The following is a 24,476-nucleotide window of genomic DNA, read 5'->3' as shown; positions in this document are numbered from 1 at the left end:
GTTTGAAATTTTCTAAATTTTAATATGTAAACCTTGTAAGATTTTTAAAATTTTCTTCAATGTTATGGTTATCTTTATATATGGTATGAAGAAAGGATAGAAACTATAAGCATGAAAAGATCAATTAGAATTAAGGAGAAGGTACCCTGAGCCCAGAATGCTTGGTTAGAATCCTGGCTCTATGATTCTGTGCCTGAAGAACTTCACCCTCCCTGTCTGAAGAACTTCAACCTCCCTGTCTTTCCATTTGTCATCTCAGTGGGAGAGTCAGTAATATTCACCCCATAGAGTTTTATAAGGTTTAATGTATTAGTGTTTTAAAAGTATATTGGTATATTTACAGTAATTTTGAGTAACTGGTATGTGTTAAGTACTACATATAATCCTCCCAAGGACACAGAATTAGTTGATTTTGTTTATTGCTGAATTCCTATTATTAACACTTAAAAGAGTACCTGGTACATAGTTGAAATTTGAACCACTTTTTATTACTTGAATTTCAATTCTTTATTGTTCTCTTGAAAATCTATTTTCTAGTGATTTTTTGTTTGTTTCTTTTTGTTTTGCTCAATGAGGCACTATTTAGCTGTTAAGGGACTGTTTGACAATGAGAAGTAGGAGAGGAGAAGACAGGGTATTCCTCTTACTTCAGCTCTCCGAAGTTGATTTTTCTGCAGTGGGTGCGTGTTCTTTGTTTGCCTGGTTGCTTGTGCAACTCCTTCCTGGGAGTTCCTATATTGTTACAGATGGTCTGGTTTTTGAGTTCTAGTAATACTATTTCATTTCTCTGTCTCTCCTATCCTGGATGTTAACTATCCTCCTAGTTGCTGTCCTTTATGGCACTTCACCATCTCCTCTTTGTCTTTTCAGCTCCTGTATTATCTAAACAGTTACCTCTGTAAAATTATGACTGAACAAAATACCTAGAATGTTTATTTCCTTGCAAGGCACTTATTGATACATTGTTCAATAAATAAACGCTGCCCAAATGAGTTAATAAAGCAGCAGTTACAGTGATACACTATACATTCTGATTACTGAGGTTGTGACATGTTCACTCAATGAGGAGAAAGTTGTAGTTCAGTGTGGGAGTCTTTAAATGAAAGGTGTCTTAGAAATGAGACATTATTCCTAATATTACAATTTTGAGAGTAATAAAGGAGAGAGAAATCAGACTCTATTTCTACAGACTGAAATTAAAAAAAAAAAAAAAGGATAAGAAGATCTCAGACTGGAACAGTCATAGTAAAGACTTTTACGTGTGTGTATGATACTTTGAGACTGGTCCAGGTTCATCATCTTTCCCAAATAAAAAGAAGGAGAAGGAGGTCCTTCTTGGCTGTCCAGTGGTTAAGACTCTATGCTCCCAATGCATGGGGAATGGGTTCAGTCCCTGGCTGGGGAACTAAGATCCCCCATGCCACAAGCCCCAGCCAAAACAAACGAACAAGCAACAACAACAAAAACAAGCAAAACAAAAAGACAGAGGAGGGGAAGGAGAGAGGAGGAGAACAATGAGCCTTATAGAAGTAAAGCCATATGTCAAGAAAAATAGCCACTATAATACATGTCACTAGTGCATCAATTCAAGTGGAGGATAAATAGAGTGTGAGGCTAATGCAAGACATTAGGGATGTAGTGAAATGTCTTTCTCCTTTATTTCTTTCCAGTGCCCTAATAGAGTAGATTACCTACTTCCTAGAATGTGCCTTTTCTTTGAATGAGCACCTTTGTGTGAATTAGAGTTTAAGTTTTGGTTTTCTTTTGTTTCCCTTCTGTATTATTCAAGTACCATCTTATAAAGAAACAATCCCATTTTAATAGAGAATAGTAAGTTAAAAGTAAATCAATGATTTTTAGCAGTGAAATTTCACAGGCAGGAAAATTCTCATGAGAAAAATAGTTTAGCGACCAGGCGCTTTCCCATCACTCCTAAACTCATATAAAGTAAGAAACTTTCTACACATTTTTCATAGAAGCTATATTTTGTTGCTAAATTAACTTTCAACATATCTAATATCGTCGTAGTAAACATTGCATTTACTGCATAAACATTCTTTCTATTCTCATAGCATCTTCATAAAATTATCCTTTTATGTAAACAGAATTGAAATAATTGAGATAAGCATTTCCCTTTCTCTAAATACAGCATTAACTACCCATGTACTGAAATTAGTATTACGTTAATGCTCAATCTTTGATTGACTTTGGCTATCACTATTTGATGAGCTGCATGACTTAGAAATAACAAGCTTCAGTGCACCTCCTGTAACTGAAAAACAGGATAGGGTTTGCTGTCAGCCAAACTCCTAATACTCCTAAGGACTCAAGGATTGTCCCTTGGATGACTCTATTTCAGGGCACCTGTATATACAATGAATCATTTAATATGATGTTTCCCAGAGCTCATTGATATTATTTGAATGTGGCAGCAGTAGTACCAAAAAAAAAAAAAAAAAAGAGCATTTATTACAACTCTCGTATCCATACATGACCACTGGAAAAACCATAGCCTTGACTAGACGGACCTTTGTTGGCAAATAATATCTCTGCTTTTGAATATGCTATCTAGGTTGGTCATAACTTTGCTTCCAAGGAGTAAGCATCTTTTAATTTCATGGCTGCAATCATCATCTGCATTGGTTTTGGAGCCCAAAAAAGTAAAGTCTGACACTGTGTCTACTGTTTCCTCATCTACTTGCCATGAAGTGATGGGACCGGATGCCATGATCTTCGTTTTCTGAATGTTGAGCTTTAAGCCAACTTTTTCACTCTCCTCTTTCACCTTCATCAAGAGGCCCTTTAGTTCTTCTTCACTTTCTGCCATAAGGGTGGTGTCATCTGCATATCTGAGGTTATTGATATTTCTCCTGGCAATCTTTGATTCCAGCTCGTGCTTTTTCCAGTCCAGCATTTCTCATGATGTGCTCTGCATATAAGTTAAATAAGCAGGGTGACAATATACAGCCTTGATGTACTCCTTTTCCTATTTGGAACCAGTCTGTTGTTCCATGTCCAATTCTAACTGTTGCTTCCTGACCTGCATACAGGTTTCTCAAGAGGCAGGTCAGGTGGTCTGGTATTCCCATCTCTTTTAGAATTTTCCACAGTTTATTGTGATCCACACAGTAAAAGGCTTTGGCATAGTCAATAAAGCAGAAATAGATGTTTTTCTGGAACTCTCTTGCTTTTTTGATGATCCAGCGGATGTTGGGAATTAGATCTCTGGTTCCTCTGCCTTTTCTAAAACCAGCTTGAACATCTGAAGTTCACAGTTCATGTATTGCTGAAGCCTGGCTTGGAGAATTTTGAACTTTAATAAATATCAATAGAAAAGTTTTTAGGTTTTGAAAGACTGATAAGCAACTAACCATTTCTTCCCAAATGGAATTAACCATTCATCATAAAAGTACTCTTATTTATGGAAACAATCACTATTTCTCAAAAAAGATCCTCCCTGCATCTCCTGTAAGTTAAACCAATCAGTATAAATAATTTAGGATCCACTTGTAGATGTAATGTATAAGGTTGAATTTTATCAAATACTTGCTTTGACTTACAGGTATAATTGATGCAAATAAATTAGCCCATAACTTGTTTACATAAATTTTCTTTAAAAATATGGTTCATAGTTTTAATGATTATTAGTGATTGTTATATATTTAGCAATTTAGTATATTAGTAAATATTTAGTTTTGTTTTTTTTTTTTTTTGCATTAAATGACATCTAAAACTTGAAGATGCTTGGACATGCACCAGTTTGTGAGCTTTTAAGTAATACTGTTCATCACTCTCCTCAAATATATGTAACAAAATAGTCCTACACAGCTGCTTCCCTTTCACTTTCCACCTTATTTTCCTCATTTTACTCAAGAAAAGGTAGGTTCATTTGCCTTTTGTAAAAAGCCAGCTGGACATCTTCAGTTCTGGACATCCTCGGTTCAGCTATACCTTTGTCTCTACTGGATAGCTTCCCCTTGTCCTCCAGAAGACTACCTCTCCTACACCATGTGGGGCTCCCTTCCCTGCAACCATAGCATTGCCTCTGTGTGTCTGGGTGGACTCTTCCAGATCTGGGGTTCAGTTTGAAGACCCATTTTGACCTTCAAAGCAACACTGCCAATTAAACTGTTAGCAACAAGAGTAACGTTTGAATCACCATCTTTTATTCCTTTATTTCTCAACTCTGTCAGAGAATAGAGGACTATTTTGGGTGTCACCACAAAGTTCTCAACATTTGGACATTCATCAAAAATGGCGAGAAAAAATATGGAATAGACTTTCATATCAAAATAACACATCAGTGCCCTGTGATTAGGCAGAGTATATAAACATTGGTTAATATGTGGAAAGGGCATTTTTAGCTTAGTAGTTTATAGAGGCTTCTGCATGGCGAAGCAGGTTGTTGCAGTGATTCAGTTCAGTTCAGTTGCTCAGTCGTGTCTGACTCTTTGCGACCCCATCAATTGCAGCACGCCAAGGTGTCCCTGTCCATCACCAGCTCCTGGAGTTCACCCAAACTCGTGCATCAAGTCGGTGATGCCATCCAGCCATCTCATCCTCTTGTCGTCCCCTTCTCCTCCTGCCCCCAATCCCTCCCAGCATCAGGGTCTTTTCCAATGAGTCAACTCTTCTCATGAGGTGGCCAAAGTACTGGAGTTTCAGCTTCAGTATCAGTACTTCCAATGAAAACCCAGGACTGATCTCCTTTAGGATGGACTGGTTGGATCTCCTTGCAGTCTGAGGGTCTTGGAAGAGTCTTCTCCAACACCACAGTTCAAAAGCATCAATTCTTCGACACTCAGCTTTCTTCACCATCCAACTCTCACATCCATACATGATCACTGGAAAAACCATAGCCTTGACTAGACGGACCTTTGTTGGCAAAGTTATGTCTCTGCTTTTTAATATGCTGTCTAAGTTCGTCATAACTTTTCTTCCAAGGAGTAAGCGTCTTTTAATTTCATGGCTGGAATCACCATCTGCATTGGTTTTGGAGCCCAAAAAAAGAAAGTCTGACACTGTTTCCACTGTTTCCCCATCTATTTCCCATGAAGTGATAGGACCAGATGCCATGATCTTCGTTTTCTGAATGTTGAGCTTTAAGCCAACTTTTTCACTGTCCTCTTTCACTTTCATCAAGAGGCTTTTGAGTTCCTCTTCACTTTCTGCCATAAGGGAGGTGTCATCTGCATATCTGAGGTTATTGATATTTCTCCCGGCAATCTTGATTCCAGCTTGCTCTTCTTCCAGCCCAGCATTTCTCATGATGTACTCTGCATATAAGTTAAGTAAGTGGGGTGACAATATACAGCCTTGACGTAACTCCTTTCCCTATTTGGAACCAGTCTGTTGTTTCATGTCCAGTTCTAACTGTTGCTTTCTAACCTGCATATAGGTTTCTCAAGAGGCTGGTCAGGTTGTCTGGTTTTCCCATCTGAGTTTAAACTGTTCTGACTAAAGAAAAGAGCCACCTGGTATTTTGACTCCTACTTCTAATAAGGCTATCCACTGAGTCACCTTGAATACAGGTCGTAAATTTTAGGCCTTACCAGAAGTGAAGGGTGTGTGGCCAGTCTTGGCAAATTTCTGGATAATTTAAGTAGGTTGCTGCAGTGTCCAAGCAGCATATACTACCAACAGAAACTCCAGCAAAGAACCAGTCTGGAGGGCCTGTTTCAGAGGCACACAACTTCAGAATGCAAGGCTGCTATTTGTCTCTACACAGATATGTTTTTCTGATAGGCATGGATTTATTTTTGAAATAGTGCAGTCTTTCTAGACCTCCCGAGCTAATGAGTTTTACTTGTGTTTAAGAGCACTACTGAGAAATTATCAGCATGAGATTTAGGTAGATAACTTTAGATCCATTCCTTTAAATTTGAATAGGCGTAAAAAGAAAAGGAATCCTTTAGAAAGACTAACCTTAAATGCATGTAGCTTGATCATGACATCAAGAGTAGGGGAAAATGATTATTTAATTTCAAGCTGTTAACATTTATGCATGTGGATTTGCAAGTTTGCCTACAAAAATATAAAAGTCTAAAGAAAAGAAGTTCCTGAAGAAGAACAAGACAGAAATACCAGTTCTAAGCAGATTGAATGGACCTAAGATTCAGATTTTAAATTTTAGCTTTAGTTACGTTCTCCTAAATGCTGTCATTACTTTGCCAACAAAGGTCTTCTGTCAAAGCTATGGTTTTTCCAGTAGTCATGTATGGATGTGAGAGTTGGACCATAAAGAAAGCTGAACGCTGAAGAATCGATGCTTTTGAACTGTGTTGGAGAAGACTCTTTAGAGTCCCTTGGTCTACAAGGAGATCAATACTAAAGTCAATCCTAAAGGAAATCAGTCATGAATATTCATTGGAAGGACTGATGCTGAAGCTGAAACTCCAACACTTTGGCCACCTGATGAGAAGAACTGACTCATTGGAAAAGACCTTGATGCTGGGAAAGATTGAAGGCAGGAGAAGAAGGGGATGACGGAGGATGAGATGGTTGGATGGCATCACTGACTTGATGGACATGAGTTTGAGAAAGCTCCAGGAGTTGGTGATGGACAAGGAAGCATGGCGTGCTGCAGTCCATGGGGTTGCAAAGAGTCTGACACGACTCAGTGACTGAACTGAACTGAAATGCTGTTTACTAGCTGTTTACTGTTTACTAGCAGTTTACTTCATTACATGATAAATGAATATCACCTGAACATCTTCTCTAGGAGGCAGGGTTCTTGGAACTAAGAGTATATTTTTAGCCCAGATATAGGAAACACATAAAGCTAAATAAAAGTCTATGTACAGTTGAATAACACTTGTTGCTCAGTGAGTTCAACTCAAGTTAATTTTTAATTCTGAACATATTGTTAATTCTGAAGAAAACATTAGCCAATTTAATATACAGATGCACTTGAAAACAAAAATCTTCATAGACACTTGCTCCCTCAGATATCTCTGTATCTTTGATACAGTGTTGGGCATCCCACAGAGACTCATTCTGAAAACATAATTTTGCCCAAACTTAATTCCTCTCAGAGTGTAATAAGCTTGCTTTTAAACTTGATTGTTGTGAGCTCTCTAATATTTCTACCCTATTAAATAACAATATGAGGTACCTCAAGACTTGGCCTTAATCTCATTCAACTTTTGGGTCTCTAAAGGAACTGTGATAGTTCCAACAAAAGATACCTCATATCCAAGCAGCTGACAGAACTCAACCACCACCTGAGGTTGAAGAACCACTTTGTCTACGACAAAGTGCTACAACAAATTGGAACATTTTAATTCCCTTCTATTGTTAACATACTAAGGCAGAATATTTTTATTTCAGACTTGAATTCATTTGAAATTTAACTAGTGGGAGGATTTAATCTTTGAACTTTAATACCTCCATGTAAAGTTCATATTGCTAAGGGGCATATAGTCAAGTTTATGGCATGTCTATGGTGTTGACATTTTATTATTGAATGGCCTTATGTATCTTATTATTAAACTTCTTAATGGAGTCATTTAAACTCATTGTATAATTCCTAATAGGCTATGTTGTAGTCTGAATAAACTTAACTTGAGATGAGAAATGGAATAGAGAATACATTTTCAGCCTTAGAGCAGAGTAGATTTGACATGAAATCAAATTAGTGCATTATTCATATCTATTTCAGATTCCCAGACAGCAAAATGCTAACCATTCTCAAAGAATGAGAAGTTGTTTTGGGAGAGGCAGTATCAGGAAGGTGGGAGCAGGCTCATACTGTTGCTGCTGCTGCTGCTGCTACGTCACTTCAGTCATGTCCGACTCTGTGTGACCCCACTGATGGCAGCCCACCAGGATCCCCCATCCCTGGGATTCTCCAGGCAAGAACACTGGAGTGGGCTGCCATTTCCTTCTCCGCTCATACTGTTAGGCAAGACAAATAACCTCATCTTGGTGTGGTCATGGTCTTAATGATCAAGTCAAATAGGTTCAGGAAAAGCAGCTGAGGAATGATTGTGGGAGCATTATTTAGTTTCTCTTCATGATGGTTCTTCCCAGGTAGTAAGAATTCTCTTATAACTCTTCTCACTTTAACCTCCTTTAACTAATTTCACCAAGGGAAACTTGGAAATGATTTTAAACTAATCCTTAATTAACACTGTTATGTCCATCTTTTCCTTGAGCATGAGTTTCCCCCAGGACAGGGCCTCTAATCCTGAAGAGTGGGAAAGCTACTTTCATTTAGTTATACAATGACAGAATGTATTTTATTCAGAGATTTATCTAGAAGGTCAGTTTGACTGACAAGTATAATTGTAACCTCCACATGAGGCTTAATCATAAATAAAATTTGTATCTTTCTCTTTGCTTTCTTATATTTTTTCCTGGTATGAAGATGGGGATGTTTATTGGGTATCACTTTGGGATATGTAATACATATTTTTTTTAAATTTTATTTTATTTTAAAACTTTACAATATTGTATTGGTTTTGCCAAATATCGAAATGAATCCGCCACAGGTATACATGTGTTACCCATCCTGAACCCTCGTCTCTCCTCCCTCCCCATACCATCATGGCCACGATAAAAAATGTTACAATATTTTTCATCCTGTAACAATATAAGTTTAATCTTCCGAGGCTTTGTCATTTTGGGCCAAATATACACAAACATCAAAGATACACATAACATATACATGGAAGCTCTTGAAAACAGAAGATACTGAAAAAGGAAAATCTGCTTTTTATAGAGTCACTATGTGTGTTTCAAATAAATTATCCCTTGTGGTGGTGCTCAGTTTTGTGTCCAACTCTTTGAGACCTCATGGGCTATAGACTGCTAGGATCTTATTTCCAAGGAATTTTCCAGGCAAGAATACTGGAGGGGGTACCATTTCCTACTCCAGGGGATCTTCCGACCCAGGCATCAAACCCACATTTCCTGAGTCTCCTGCACTGGCGGGCAGATTCTTTACCACTGAGCTTCATGGGAAGCCCCTTGTCGGTCATTTCCTAATTCAGTTGTTGTATTAGCTGAGTAAAGAAAATATGTAAGAATAGGTACCATAAAAAACCCAGAGTACTATTATAAAGTGAGATAATTTATAATAGTAACTAAGAAATTACTTTGTAATAGCATATAAGAAATTGACTAACCTATTTAATTAACAAAAGCAATGCTGTTAGTAGGTATTAATTCTGTATTTTAGCAAGGAATAAACAGAGGCTCTTTTAAGTTAAAGTCATGTAACTAGATTTTAATCTAATGATAGATTAAAATTTTGATTCCACTTTCTGTGATTCCACACAATACTCCTAATCAAAGCTATGATGTTTTAATAAAAACCAAGCTGGGTAATGATGAAAGGATAAAGACAAAGCCTAGTTTCTTTTTTTCTTTTTTTTTTTGGCTCTGATTGTTTTCCTTTTTCACTTGGGAATAATGCTTCCCCCATAGAATGACATTTAATTCTTATTTCCAATATTATGCCTACCAATGGATGATTGAGTAGTTGTTTGAGAATGGCTCATTATATTAAACAAACTTAAACATAATTAACAAGTATATAACGAGTGGTTACTATACATTTTTATATAGCAGCTATTGATACAAATTCATCTAAGATAATTCATATTCCAAGAAGCAATCAGCCTTGGTGAAATAAATATGAAAATAATTTTTAAACCATCTTATTAAGGTATGCTGCTGCTGCTGCTGCTGCTGCTGCTGCTAAGTCGCTTCAGTTGTGTCCGACTCTGTACGACCCCATAGACGGCAGCCCACCAGGCTCCCCCATCCCTGGGATTCTCCAGGCAAGAACACTGGAGTGGGCTGCCATTTCCTTCTCCAATGCATGAAAGTGAAAAGTGACAGTGAAGTCGCTCAGTCGTGTCCGACTCTTCACGATCCCATGGACTGCAGCCTACCAGGCTCCTCCATCCATGGGATTTTCCAGGCAAGAGTACTGGAGTGGGCTGCCATTGCCTTCTCCGATTAAGGTATGATTGGCATACAAAATGTCTCCATATATAACGTGTACAATTTGATGAGTGTGGAGATAATATACAGTCTTGAAACTGTCACCATAATCTATGCTATAAACATATCCATAACCTCCAAAAGTTTCCTTCTGCTCTATTATTGTTTAAAAAGAAAAATATTTACTTAAATGGAAGAACATTGAAATGCAGAATTGCCGGGAGCCGGCATATTGCATATTGAGTGCATATTGCATATTGAGTGCAGCACTTTCCACAGCATCATCTTTCAGGATCTGGAATAGCTCAACTGGAATTCTATCACTGCTGGTAGCCAGCGTGAGGAACTCCGCCCATGACAAAGGTCATGAGGAAGGAGGCTCGGCATACGCAAAGGCGGGATCGAGCTTCAGGAGTCCCCCTGGAAATTCTCGAGCATATACCCCCAAAACCAGAGTCTGCCTACTTTCTGCTTTGTGCTTTCACCTACACCTCTGATTTTACGGGGGGCTGTCCCCCACTACCTCTCTGAAAAAAAAGTTAGCTTACAGCTCCAGTTAATAATTCCTGGGTGTGACAGTGTTTAACCTACAAACTCCTTTGGAAATCCTCTAGCCTGCCTGAATAGGTTTTTCCGGCCACATGTGATTGTTCAGAGCCTCCCAACTGTGAGAGGCAGGAGATGTTCTAAACTGTCTAAACACAGATTCTTTTGAGTAGTTAAAAGATTGATTAGAAATTGTATTGGTGAAGGGTTTTTCACTTGTTGGGCCAATGTTTGCTGCTAAGTTTCCATATCCCTTACCTGCTGTGTCCCTGGCAGTGTATTGATTAATATAATTGGTGTAAGTAGTAGCTTTAATGTTTGTAACCTGTTAATTCTTTTTCTTGTTATAGCCCACCACACCTTTGCTCTGTAGGAATGCAACTTTATCTAATGCTTTTGGAGGGTGGTTCCTGACCAATCACCTTTAGAGAAAAATAAGTTTTCTGAAGAAAGGGTCTTAAAATGTTAACAGGCCTCCGGGCCAGAAGATGATGCAAATCACCTAAGCTTTTGCATATGATAAGTTTGCAGGAAGAAGGCCTGGCTTGCTGCAAGACTCTACCCCTTCCCCCATTATCCTCTATGCATAACTTAAGGTATAAAAACTACTTTGGAAAATAAAGTGCGGGCCTTGTTCACCGAAACTTGGTCTCACCATGTCATTCTTTCTCTTACCTTCTGGCTGAATTATTCAGCCTCTTTTCTCCACTGAATTTCCTCACTGAGCTATCCTTATTTCAGCCTCTTTTCTCCACTGAATTTCCTCACTGAGCTATCCTCATTCTATTACTCTTTATATCCTTAATTAACATTTAATTAAGCAGTTGTTTCCTGATCTTCGCCTACGCCGTCTCTCCTTCGAATACCCTGGATCAGCCGGGGCTGATCCCCGGCACAGAATAACGAGGTGATTTTTTTTGTTAATTTAGCAAGAGTTTATCATATCCCCTGTGTATTCAATTTAACTTTAAATAATTTGTATCAAGGGTGTCACTATTGAACTGGTTGGTTAGTAATCCTTCTGAATTATTTTTATTGATTTTTTGCAGTTGATCTTATTCTATATTTTAAATGACTATATTTATATCTTGTGAAATATTAAAATCACACAGTGAAGCTTTACTACCATCTTGACCTTTATATATTTCCTGTTCTATCTTATTTCCTAGCCATTTCTTATTCTTCATTCTACAACATTTCATTTCATTTCATACATTTATATTCAGAAACTTTTTCAACTTCCATGGCTTTTATGGCTTTCAAATTGATTTATGGTATTTTTAATAATTAACTAGTTAAATCATTTCTGATAAGTAATCATAAGGAGATTAATATCAAATATTTTCATTAAAATTTCCATCATATAAATGTGAAATTCCATTAATATCAAATGAACATTTGCACAACACAATGGTTTTTCCTTTGGACATATAGGTCAGTAATCATTTGATATTTGGCAAATTTTATATAGCTTCAATTTAAAATATCATATTTGACTATGATGGTTTAAAGCACAGTAGTGAAGATTCACTTCTAGAATGAAAAAGTGAAGACCTCCATTTATGTGCTCTCCAAAAAACAACCGTAACTGGTAAAAAAATATTTTTGAAAACCCTCACACATAGATTTAAAGTGTCTGGAATTTGTCCTAAATGTGTACACAAAAGTAAACACCTGAGAAAATCTACCAAGTCTACATAAAGCAGCAAGTCTGTGGGGCTTGAGTTACAACATGCTGCCTCCAGCCTTTTGATATCTCAGCACAGAATGATGAAAGATCCACTCCAGGTGGTTATGTCCAAGAAGTGGGGGCTTCCCCTTGCCTAACCTCGATTCTCCAAGATCTGTGTTACTGGGACTATATGTCAGGTGAGAGGTTGTAGGCTTTATTCTTCATCTGCCTTTCTTGCTCCACCCAGCCCTGTTTTTAGGGTAGAGGCTATGTCCCAGGCACAGCAGGCCATCCCATCAAAATCCCAGCTAGTTTTGGCAGGCAAATTGATCAAAAAATTTATACAAAAATTCAAGGGACCTAGAATAAACAAAACAATCTTTAAAATAATAATTTTGATAATAACAAAGTTGAAGGACTCACACTTCCTGATATCTAAATTTACTACAAAACAATAGTAATCAGTGACAGACTTTATTTTCTTGGGCTGCAAAATCACTACAGATGGTGACTGCAGCCATGAAATTAAAAGACGCTTTCTCCTTGGAAGAAAAGCTATGACCAACTTAGGCAGTATATTAAAAAGCAGAGACATTATTTTGCCAACAAAAGTCTGTCTATCAAAGCTATGGTTTCTCCAGTAGTTAAGTATGGATGTGAGAGTTAGACCACAAAGAAAGCTGAGCAGCGAAGAATGATGCTTTTGAACTGTGGTGTTGGAGAAGACTCTTGAAAGTCCCTTGGACTGCAAGGAGATCAAACCAGTCAATCCTAAAGGAAATCAGTCATGAATATTTATTGGAAGGACCGATGCTGAAGTTGAAGCTCCAATACTTTGGCCACCTGATGTGAAGAACTGACTCACTGGAAAAGACCCTGATGCTGGGAAAGATTGAAGGCAGAAGGAGAAGGATGAGATGGTTGGATGGCATCACCGACTCAATGGACATGAATTTGAGCAAGCGTTGGGAGTTGATTATAGACAGGGAAGCCTGGCATGCTTCAGTCCATGGGGTCTGCAGTCCATGGGGTCCAGGCCGCCCTGTCCATCACCAAATCCTGGAGTTTACTCAAACTCATCTCCATTGAGTCAGTGATGCCATCCAGCCATCTCATCCTCTGTCGTCCCCTTCTCCCCTGGCCTTCAATCTTTTCCAGCATCAGTGTCTTTTCCAATGAGTCAGTTCTTCGTGTGAGGTGGCCAAAGTATTGGAGTTTCAGCTTCAACATCAGTCCTTCCAGTGAATACTCAGGACTGATGTCCTTTAGGATGGACTGGTTGGATCTCCTTGCAGTCCAAGGGACTCTCAAGAGTCTTCGTAACACCACAGTTCAAAAGCATCAATTCTTCAGTGCTCAGCTTTCTTTATAGTCCAATTTTCACATCCATACATGACTTCTGGAAAAACCATAGCCTTGACGAGATGGACCTTTGTTGGTAAAGTCATGTCTCTGCTTTTTAATATGCTATCTAGGTTGATCATAACTTTTCTTCCAAGGAGTAAGCGTATTTTTAATTAATAGATACATAAAAAATTTTGTATTAACAATGTTAATGAGATTATACATAGGTAAAATCTTGTACGGTTCAATATATTAACTTTCTTTGATGTCAGTTACACATCAGTCAGTAAACTCTTAAACAAAATAATGTACATGTGTCATTTATAGGATATTTTCCAAACCTGATCCTATATGAGGCACAAAGATTATTTCAAGGCATATTAAACTGCAGAGTTAAACAAATTGGTAATATCAATTAATACTTATATCTTAAAGTGTTAATTATGACAAAAACAAAAACAAGGATAGCTATTGGTAATACAAAAATTAGATTAAAATGTTGAGATTCAAGAAATGTGTCTAAATTCAGTGTATCTAAGTTAACTTTTGTGAGGCTTTTTTGTTTCTTTAAATATGTGGTTTCCCTGGAGTTAAATGGAAGCCTGTCTTTGTTAGACTTACTTTTATATGTACCTTTCACTGACTATTCCTAATCACCTACTGCAGCTCAGCAACTTTATTCAATATAGATTGAGAACATCATATCACTATTATCCATCAGTCTTCTCCCTACCTCTCTTACCTCTGCCATCCATTGTGTAACCCTCTGTCCTTCCCAGTTTAGAATGTTTGCTTACTATGTCTTCTCTACATTAGGCCTCGTAGCTCATTCCTTAATCGTCCTTCATAGAATTCTCTAAATATCCCACTTAAAGTATTTCCTTGCTTTCACATATTTCTACTGTTTCTTGAGATTTGTGTGTGTGTGTTTCCCCCCATTGATTTACTACAGATTTCTCTTGACTATATCTTTGTGCATGTTTTTTTTCCTCTCTCCTATTTAGCAGTAAGTGTAATTTAAATGATTCCTAGGACACAGAGCTAGAATTGGAAAAGATCCTATATCATGAAAATCCGAAAGCCCACACTAAAAATTGATAGGTTCAACATCAAAAGCAATGTAACTAGGTTTTTGTTTTCTTTTTAGCTTTTGATTCCCGCTACTCATTTCTCCCACTCTGCATCCCCACATCTGGCAATCCCCAATCTGTCCTCTATATCTATGAGTTCGTTATTGTTTTGGTTTTTTTTTGTTTGTTTTTTTAATTGCACATATAAGGTAGGTCATATGACATTCGTCTTTTTTGGTCTGATTCATCTCATTTAGCATAATGTCTCAAGGTCTATTCATGTCGTTCCAAACGGAAAGATTGCATTCTTTTTTTATGGCTCAGTAATCTCTATTTATATATAAATATATCATATTTTCTTCATCCATCCATCAATGGATACTTAGCTGGTTCCATGTCTTGGCTATTATAAATAATGTGCAGTGAACATGAGCGTGCATGTCTTTTTGATTTAGTGTTTTAATTTTCCTTGGATAAATATCCAGAAGTGGAATCATTTATCATACTTTTAATTTCTTGAGGAACTTTATATGATTTTCCAAAGTGACTGCACCAATTAACATTCCCATCAACAGTGCACAAGGGTTCCCTTTTCTCCACATCCTTGCCTACACTTGATTATTTCTTGTCTTTTTGATAATAGTCATTCTAACATGTGTCAGGTGGTATGTTATTGTGGTTTTGATTTACATTTCCCTGATGGTTAATTATATTGAGCATCTTTTAATGTCCTGTTGGCTATCTGTATGTCTTCTTTGGAAAATTGTCTGTTCAGGTCTTCTGCCTATATTTTAATCAGAATTTATTTTGGTATTGAGTTTTACATGTATTTATGTATTTTTGATATTAACCCCTATTCAGGTATATGACTTTCAAGTATTTTCTCCCATTCAATAGGTTGTTTTTTTGTTGTTTTTTTTTGTTTGTTTGTTTGTTTTTGATGATTTCCTTTGCTGTGTAAAAACGTTTTACTGTGATGTAGTCCTAATTATTTATTTTTGCCTTTGTTGTCAGATTTAAGAAATCATCTTCAAGACCAACGTTAAGCACCTTACTGCCTGTGTATTCTTATAAGGGTTTTATGGTCTTAAGTCTTAGTCAAGGCTTTGGTCCACTTGGAATTACTTTTTCTGTATAATATAAAATAGTGGTCAGGTTTCATTCTTTTGTGTGTGGCTATCCAGTTCTCCCGACACTACTGAAGAGATTGTATTATATGTTCTTGGATCCTTTGTATAAGTTAATTAATCATATGTGCATGGGTTTATTTCTACTCTTTTTCCCCCATTGATCTATGTGTCCATTTTTATGCCAATACCAACTATTTTAATTACTGTGCTGTGCTTTGTCACTCAGTCCTGTTTGACTCTCTGTGACCTCATGTCTGTAGCCTGCCAAGGTCCTCTGTCCATGGAGATTCTTCAGGCAAGAATACTGGAGTGGGTTGCCACTCCTTTCTCCAGATACCAAACCCAGGTCTCCCTCCCTGCAGGTGGATCTACCATCTGAGCTACCAGGGAAGCATATTACAGCTTTATAATTTGTAGTTTGAAATCAGGTCCTGTGATGCATCCAACTTTGATTCCTCAAAAGGGAGATTTTATTTGTTTCTGTCTGGATTCCTCATGTACTTCTTATTATCTTTGGTTCTCTGATAATTATACACATTGGTGTGAATCTTTATTTATCTTATTGGATGAGCCATTCACTATGATAACTTTTCTTTTTTGATCTTGGGCATTTTTTTAAACTATTTATGTGATCATTCTTTTTTATTTCCCTGCTGTTTTTCTGTGTTGTCTGTCCTACAGATTAATTCTCTAACTTTGTTAATTTTCCTCCTATATATATTTGTTTTTCTTTTTTTTTTTTTACACTTACTTGTGAGAGAGTTAATTCCTAGGCAGGTTGATAAGAAGTCCCGGGTCCCCAAGGAGGAAAAAGGGATCTGGGGCTCTCAGGGAGGAGACAGGAATCTGGAATTCTCAAGGAAAAGAACAGGACAAAAGGACATTTTATTTCTACATTCCTTAGTGAGGGTTATATAACAATAATGTGTCCTGCCTGAGGACTTGTTTCTCCTTCCTGAAAACCTCCTGATTAATCCTGTTCTCTTAAAATGTATATTATGGGAGTGGATCTAGTAAAATCTTTACAACCTTGAGACATTCTTTTGATTTATTGTAATAACTGGTTAAAAAGTATATAACTCCCTTGCGTAGACAAGCAAGAGGGGCACTCTCCATCACCCTTCTGATGTCTAGGTCAGAAGCTTTCTCTGTACCTTTTCATACTTTAATAAAACTCTGCTACACAAAAGCTCTTGAGTGATCAAGCCTGTGTCCCTGGTCCTGAAGCTAAATCTTTTTTTTCGGAGATAACAAATATGACTTCTTCACCATAAGCTATCACTTGGAAGTTTTCTCAATTTATCTTCCACTCTTCATAATCACTTTCTATTGTTATTATATATATTTGATATATATAAGAATATAATTATGATTGTATTAATGTAGGAGATCAGTCCTGGGGGTTCATTGGAAGGACTGATGCTGAAGCTGAAACTCCAATACTTTGGCCACCTCATGCGAAAAGTTGACTCATTGGAAAAGACCCTGATGCTGGGAGGGGTTGGGGGCAGGAGGAGAAGGGGATGACAGAGGATGAGATGGCTGTATGGCATCACCGAATCGATGGATATGAGTTTGGGTAAACTCCAGGAGTTGGTGATGGACAGGGAGGCCTGGTGTGCTGCGATTCATGGGGTCGCAAAGAGTCAGACACGACTGAGCAACTGAACTGAACTGAACTGAAATATGTATTCATATTTATAAGTATGCTTTTATTCTACTATTGGTATTTTTATGAAATAATTATAGTTTTTTTTACAATTTTTTTTGGTTACTGTGATAACTCCTTTTCTTTTGCTGTTTTTCTCTTTCATTCAGAAGCTTTGTTTTTACTGAATTCCTGACTGTACATTTCCCTGTGTAATTTAAAACAATATTAAAATATGTATTGACATGATCTTTACAAATTTGATATGAAACAGCAAGACACTTTTCATTATGCATTCCTTAAATCGTTTTATTGATAGGTTTGTTTTGGTTAGTTGCTCAGAGAGAGATATATCAGACTTTTACTTAGAGGATTTGAGAGTGGTTATCAGAATTCTGGGACCTGATAAATAAAAGATGGACTGGAGTTATCAGAATACAACATTTCTTTTAATTATCTTATTTTTATATGCTTTATTTATAAATATTTTATATTTATATATGCTTATTTTATATATATAAAAAATATGCTTATTTTTATATATCTTATATTTTTATATGGTTTCTACTTTCCTTGGGTTTGCAAAAATTTCCAGAGACCAAAAAGTAATTCCTCTCTACCCTACCACTCAGATTCTTATCTGGTACAGATGTTCACTCATATGCTATGTAATGCCCAAAAAAGAATTTAAACATTTAACTTCTCCTCATAAATCTTTCCACCAATCTTGTTTTTGGCCCCACTCTGCATCCCTGGTTTATGAGGTATATGGTGTCTCCGTGTCCAAGAAGTTTTTGAATTCTTAAGAAAAATATTTTGCTTATTGGCTTTTTCTTACTTTTCCTCAACTCCTCAAAAACTTATAATACATTTCACATTGTTTGATTTTTCAGAATTTTTTAATGTTTTATTTTGTTTGGTTTTATTTTGGTTTCCAAGATATTTGTTCACCATTTTTTTCATTTATTTAACAATATTTTATATGTTGTTCAATGTGCCATTAATTACAAGTTTAAAAAAAAGGTAATATATAAGATTATATATATATAATCATGTAATTTACTGCTTTGAACAACTCACTTTCTGATTCCTAAAAATTAACGTAATATCATCCACTCTTTCAGAGAATATTCATTTTTTGGCTTGTTTAATTTTCCAAAGTATTAGTCATGATATACTTCTCATGTATTTCTTACTGCTTTGACTGATACTGTGTGCAATACTTTGGCAAAAGAAATATTCTGGAATGATAAAATTCTGATTATTAAAAGGAAAAGCAACAATAATGATTCCCCCTACAATATTTTATGCTTTGTAAAAAATTTACCTTCTCTAGGGAAGGTTAGCCACTACTTCTTTTATTATAATATAATTATTTTATCCATCTTACCTTTTATGACAACATCTTTGTAGTCATTTGTAGAGAAGTCTGCTCACTTAATAGTTAACTATTTTAGATATAAACCAAGCAATAATTATGTTTTTTCTCTAGTGCTTAGCTGTTTCTCATGCACATAAACCTTCAACAAATTATTTTTGAATTTGTGTTATAATTTTAGGTTTAAAGTAGTAGAGTGTATTTTTTTTTATTTCATTAGTGAAATAAAATAGCAGTGTAGCATATTTTCTTCAGATGTATATATGGTGGCTATGGATTAGAAAGCCCTGAATGTTATAGATATAGAATTTATATGTTATTATATATTATATATATCCAATATATTAATTTATAAGTAATTATAATTTATAATTTAATAAGAATTACATTATATAAATTATTAATTTATATTAATATTTTCTAAATCTATAAATTTATAAAGGCATTTATATACATATATTTATACTAATATGGATTATTTTATAATTATAATTTAATATGTAATTATATATTGTAAATATACTATATTATATATTAATAAGTTTTAAATAATTATAATTTATAGTTTAATATAATTATAATAATATGTTATAAGTAATTATAATTTATAAATTATGGATAAGTTATGAATAATTGTAGTTTAAATACATAATATTGATATAAAGTATTAATTTGTATTAATATTTTATAAATATATTTATAAATTTATATTTACAGATATATATTTTATAATATATATTTATATATGGGGTATATTTGTTATATATAATTTATATATAAATGAATTATCAGAGCACCAGGATAAACAGAAGTATATAAAGGGTCCAGAATTAAACAAACTAACAAAAAATTCTCCATCTTGAGGGATCAAAGGATGCCTTCCTTAGAGGCATTACATGCCCTGATTTCAAAATACATTACAAATCTATAGTTATTAAACAGGTTGGTACTAGCATAAAATGGTATCTGTGTGTGCCACACAATAAACTACTTTTCTACACACAAAGATACACACACATACACACACACATAATGAGTGAGTCTTGATTTTAAACAGTGGTAGAATGAAAACTATTAAAACTTCTAGTTAAGCAGTAAGAAAATAGCAATTAGAATATACATTTAATAAAACATTAATGGTAAGGTTTCTGTAGGCTGGGGCAAATTATTTAATATATATTTGCTTATTTTGTGTATACCTACCTCACTAAACATGGCTTGCATTCTGAGATGGTGTATTTTACATTATACCTTATTATATAAAAGATATATAAAATTTTACCCATTTTCTTTTTCATGTTGTCTTTATTTACTAAAAAAAGGTAACTATCTTGCGTTTTAAGCACTTACTCTTAATAAAATCAGATGTAATAATTTTATAACATCTATTGAGACTGTTAACTTTGATTCACTTAAAATTCATGCACAAAAAAACTGAAGGCTGTGATTTTATGATCAATAAAAATACATTTCCTCTTCTTTGTTATTATTTTTGAAATAGAATTTACTATAACTGTCAAACAAGTCTAAGTCTGTTAATCTGTTTTTAAGCTCTTTCTTCACAAACTGCAAATCCAGAGTAAAAATACCCTGGCTATTGTGGAATGCTCTACTAATGAAAAGCTGTCTTTGCAACCAGACTGCTTTTTGCAGTGCTCCTGAGAGCAGGTGTGGCCTGAATACAGCAGTCAATACCACAGTCATTTATGAACATTTGATTGAAAATTTAATAACAGGCACAATTATCCCTGACTCTCATATGCTACGCAAGGTCAGTTACTTTAAATTTGCCCTATTTCTCAACAGAATATTCTTACCTATGCATTTCTCTTGTCCTTTTTTCTTCTGTCAGTCTTTTTTTTTTTTTTTTTTTTGAGCCACAGTGTCATGACATTATATCAATCAGAAAAAAAGAAAGTACAATTAAACATACAAACTAAAATTACCTAGGGTTTTAATTTGAATTTTTTTTTTAAAAAGGTCCTTTTCTTTTTCACTAAACAGGGTAAATAGTATGGTTCTTAATTTTTTTCTCTCAAGAGTATAACATGGCAATGCATAAGATAAAACACATTTTGGTTGAGGTTTTGTAAATGATTTTGACTTCTTTAGATAGTTATAGTGATAATAAGATTTTTTAATATTTTTATTTTCTACCTTGAGAAAGATTTATTAATATACATGTTGCTAACTATTGCCTTATATATTTTTGCAGCATATTCCTAAAAGTAATACTAGAAATCACTTAACCGTATTTACAGAGATTTCACATGTGTAGATCCACAGTGCATTTAATACATCAAGACACTAATATCTGTCAGTATATTTTAAAATTAAATAAAATTGACAAAGTGATTGAGAAATATCATAAACTCTGGATCGGAAATGCTCTGTCAAGTTGAGGGCTATTGAAACTTTAGTAGTAATTTCTTCAAATTTTTCTTCCCTTTGTTTTATCTATATTTTTGGCTTAAAGTTATAGAACTCTAGATTCAGTCCTCCTGAAATTTTTTCATATTAGCCTACTTTTTATTTTGATAATATGAAATAATTTGTAAACCTCAGTCACCAACTTGATTTTGTAAACAAATGCTTTAAATACTTTTTTTATATGTGTATACTTCATTGATGTATAGTTGACTTATTTCAAGTGCACAGCAAGGTGATTCACTTATACATATACACATATATTATTTAAAAAATTATTTTCCATTATAGATTATTACATATATTGTCTCTATTTCCCTATGCTAGTAAACCTTTTTTGCTTGTTGTATATATATATATTTTTTATTAGAAATCTAGCATTCTATTCATACTGAGTCAAACAAGTGTAATCAAACTGTCATAAATCTTTTTAGGCAGAAGCTCATGTTTCCTAAAATACTATTTATAAAAAAAATACTTTTTCTAAAGCCAACTTGGCCCTTGGAAATGTTACAAACTCAGAGAGTATGAATTTCTAGCATACCCAATATCCTTGTCTCGTTCATCGGTATCAGTCCCACCAATGATGGGATGCTGCTGAAGCATGCATGTTTGAATTTCTTAATGATGATAAAAGAGCACATTTCCAATCCTTCTTTCTGGGTACTGTGACCTCAGACCTATTGCTGTCAAACAGCTATAAGCATCTAAGCAGAAAAACAGATACTTCTTGGAATATTACACTAAGATTATTTCCTCCAACCCTACCTTCCTTTACTATAAAATCAACTCATAGATTGTCTGTGGCCACTAGAGGGGATGGAAACTAGGACAGAATCTTAATGATACCCTGGATTATTGCTTTGGCATGATTGTGTTTTTTCAGTGGCAATAGAAGAAAATGTCCAATGCAATGTATTTCTTAAAAAGAATATGTGAAGGGTTTATGGTATCAAAAGTAATTAGGTAGAAAAAATAAATTTGGATGTTCAATCAGTTTAAAGTAAATATAAAATAGCAATAATTTCCTAGCTTTTCGGGCAATGATTTATTTGACCTTTAAAAGACATTGTTTATAAACACTGATTATACAGATTTATATTATCTAGTATTAAAATGCACAAGAAAAAATATGTTTTTTTGAAATAAGAAATTAACATGTAATCTAATGCAGTTTTTGGAGAAGGAAATGGCAACCCACTCCAGTGTTCTTGCCTGGAGAATCCCATGGACAGAGAAGCCTGGTAGGCTGCAGTCCATGGGGTCTCACAGAGGCGGACATGACTGAAGCGACTTAGCAGCAGTAGCAGCAGCAGCTAGTGCAGTTTTAGAGTGGTGATCTCCTGAAACCCTAATATTCACTAACTAGTTTTCAAAAAAAAAAAAAAAAAAGAATAATAATTCTACAGTTAAAAAATTCCATATTAAAACTATACTTTATAATTTCCTCTTTGAGTTCAGTTCAGTTGCTCAGTCGTGTCCGACTCTTTGCAACACCATGGACTGCAACATGCCAAGCCTCCCTGTCCATCACCAACTCCCGGAGTCTACTCAAACTCATGTCCATTGAGTCGGTGATGCCATCCAAAAATCTCATCCTCTGTCCCCTTCTCTTCCCACCTTCAATCTTTGCCAGCATCAGGGTCTTTTCAAAAGAGTTAGTTCTTTCCACAGGTGGCCAAAGTACTGAAGTTTCAGTCTCAACATCAGTCTCAACATCAGTCCTTCCAATGAACACTTAGGATTGATCTCCTTTAGGATGGACTGTTTGGATCTCCTTGCAGTCCAAGGGACTCTCAACAGTCTTGTCCAAGACCGCAGTGTTCAAAAGCATCAATTATCTGGCACTCAGCTTTCTTTATAGTCCAACTCTCACATCCATACATGACTACTGGAAAAACCATAGCCTTGACTAGACGACCTTTGTTGGCAAAGTAATGTCTCTGTTATTTAATATGCTGTCTAGGTTGTTCATAACTTTTCTTCCAAGGAATAAGCATCTTTTAATTTCATGGCTGTAGTCACCATCTTCAGTGATTTAGGAGCCCCAAAAAATAACATCAGCCACTGTTTCCACTATTTCCCCATATATTTGCCACGAAATGATGGGACCAGATGCCATGATCTTAGTTTTCTGAATGTTGAACTTTAAGCCAACTTTTTCACTCTCCTCTTTCACTTTCATCAAGAGGCTCTTTAGTTTTTCTTCACTTTCTGCCATAAGGGTGGTGTCATCTGCATATCTGAGGTTATTGATATTTCTCCTGGCAATCTTGATTCCAGCCTGTGCTTTTTCCAGCCCAGCATTTCTCATGATGTACTCTGCATATAAGTTAAATAAGCAGGGTGACAATATACAGTCTTGACGTACTCCTTTTCCTATTTGGAACTAGTCTGTTGTTCCATGTCCAGTTCTAACTGTTGCTTCCTGACCTGCATACAGATTTTTCAGGAGGTAGATCAGGTGGTCTGGTATTCCCATCTCTTTTAGAATTTTCCACAGTTTATTGTGATCCACACAGTCAAAGGCTTTGGCATAGTCAATAAAGCAGAAATAGATGTTTTTCTGGAACTCTCTTGCTTTTTCCATGATCCAGCGGATCAGTTGCTCAGTTCTTTCCAAATAGGCTAGTAAATCTCTTTAATCTTAATGAGTCTTTGGTAAAAAGAATAACCCAATAATTTTATTTTTAAATTTATATGTGTATGTAAATTTTGTATGTAAGTCATATCTGACTCTTTTGAGACCCCATGACCTGCAGACCCCGAGGCTCCTCTGGCCATGGGATTTCCCAGGCAAGAATATTGGAGTTGGTTGCCATTTTCTTCTCCAGGGGATCTTCCCAACCTAGGCGTCAAAGTCATGGCTCATGCATTGGAAGAATTCTTTACCACTGAGGCATACATATTATATATATATATATATATATATATATATATATATATATATATATCTGCTCTGGAGTTTCTCTCATACCTATGACCCTATACTGGAGTCAATATAGAAAAATGGTAAGTATGATTTAAATACTAGCTCTGTCATATGAAAGCTTCAGGTCTCTGTGCCTAACTTTACAAAATGGAGGCCCTAATGGCCATCTAGGCATTCTTAAAAAGCATCAGTAATAAGTTTTAAAACTTGGTACCACTTTGGAATAACCTGGGGATAGAATCCAGGCATCAGCAGTTTAATATCCTCCCAGGTGATTCTAATGTACAGCAAACTGTGAGAATTTTAGGTCTGCAGCAAGGGTTCTAAAACTTAAAAATTGATCGACTAACGTTCTAGTTAGAATCCAGACTCTAGTTC

The sequence above is a fragment of the Bos indicus genome, chromosome 14, assembly GCF_029378745.1.
Source record: "Bos indicus isolate NIAB-ARS_2022 breed Sahiwal x Tharparkar chromosome 14, NIAB-ARS_B.indTharparkar_mat_pri_1.0, whole genome shotgun sequence".
In the NCBI taxonomy this organism is placed as follows: Eukaryota; Metazoa; Chordata; class Mammalia; order Artiodactyla; family Bovidae; genus Bos; species Bos indicus.
The sequence above is the reverse complement of the archived record's forward strand: the minus strand, read 5'-3'. Positions refer to the sequence as shown.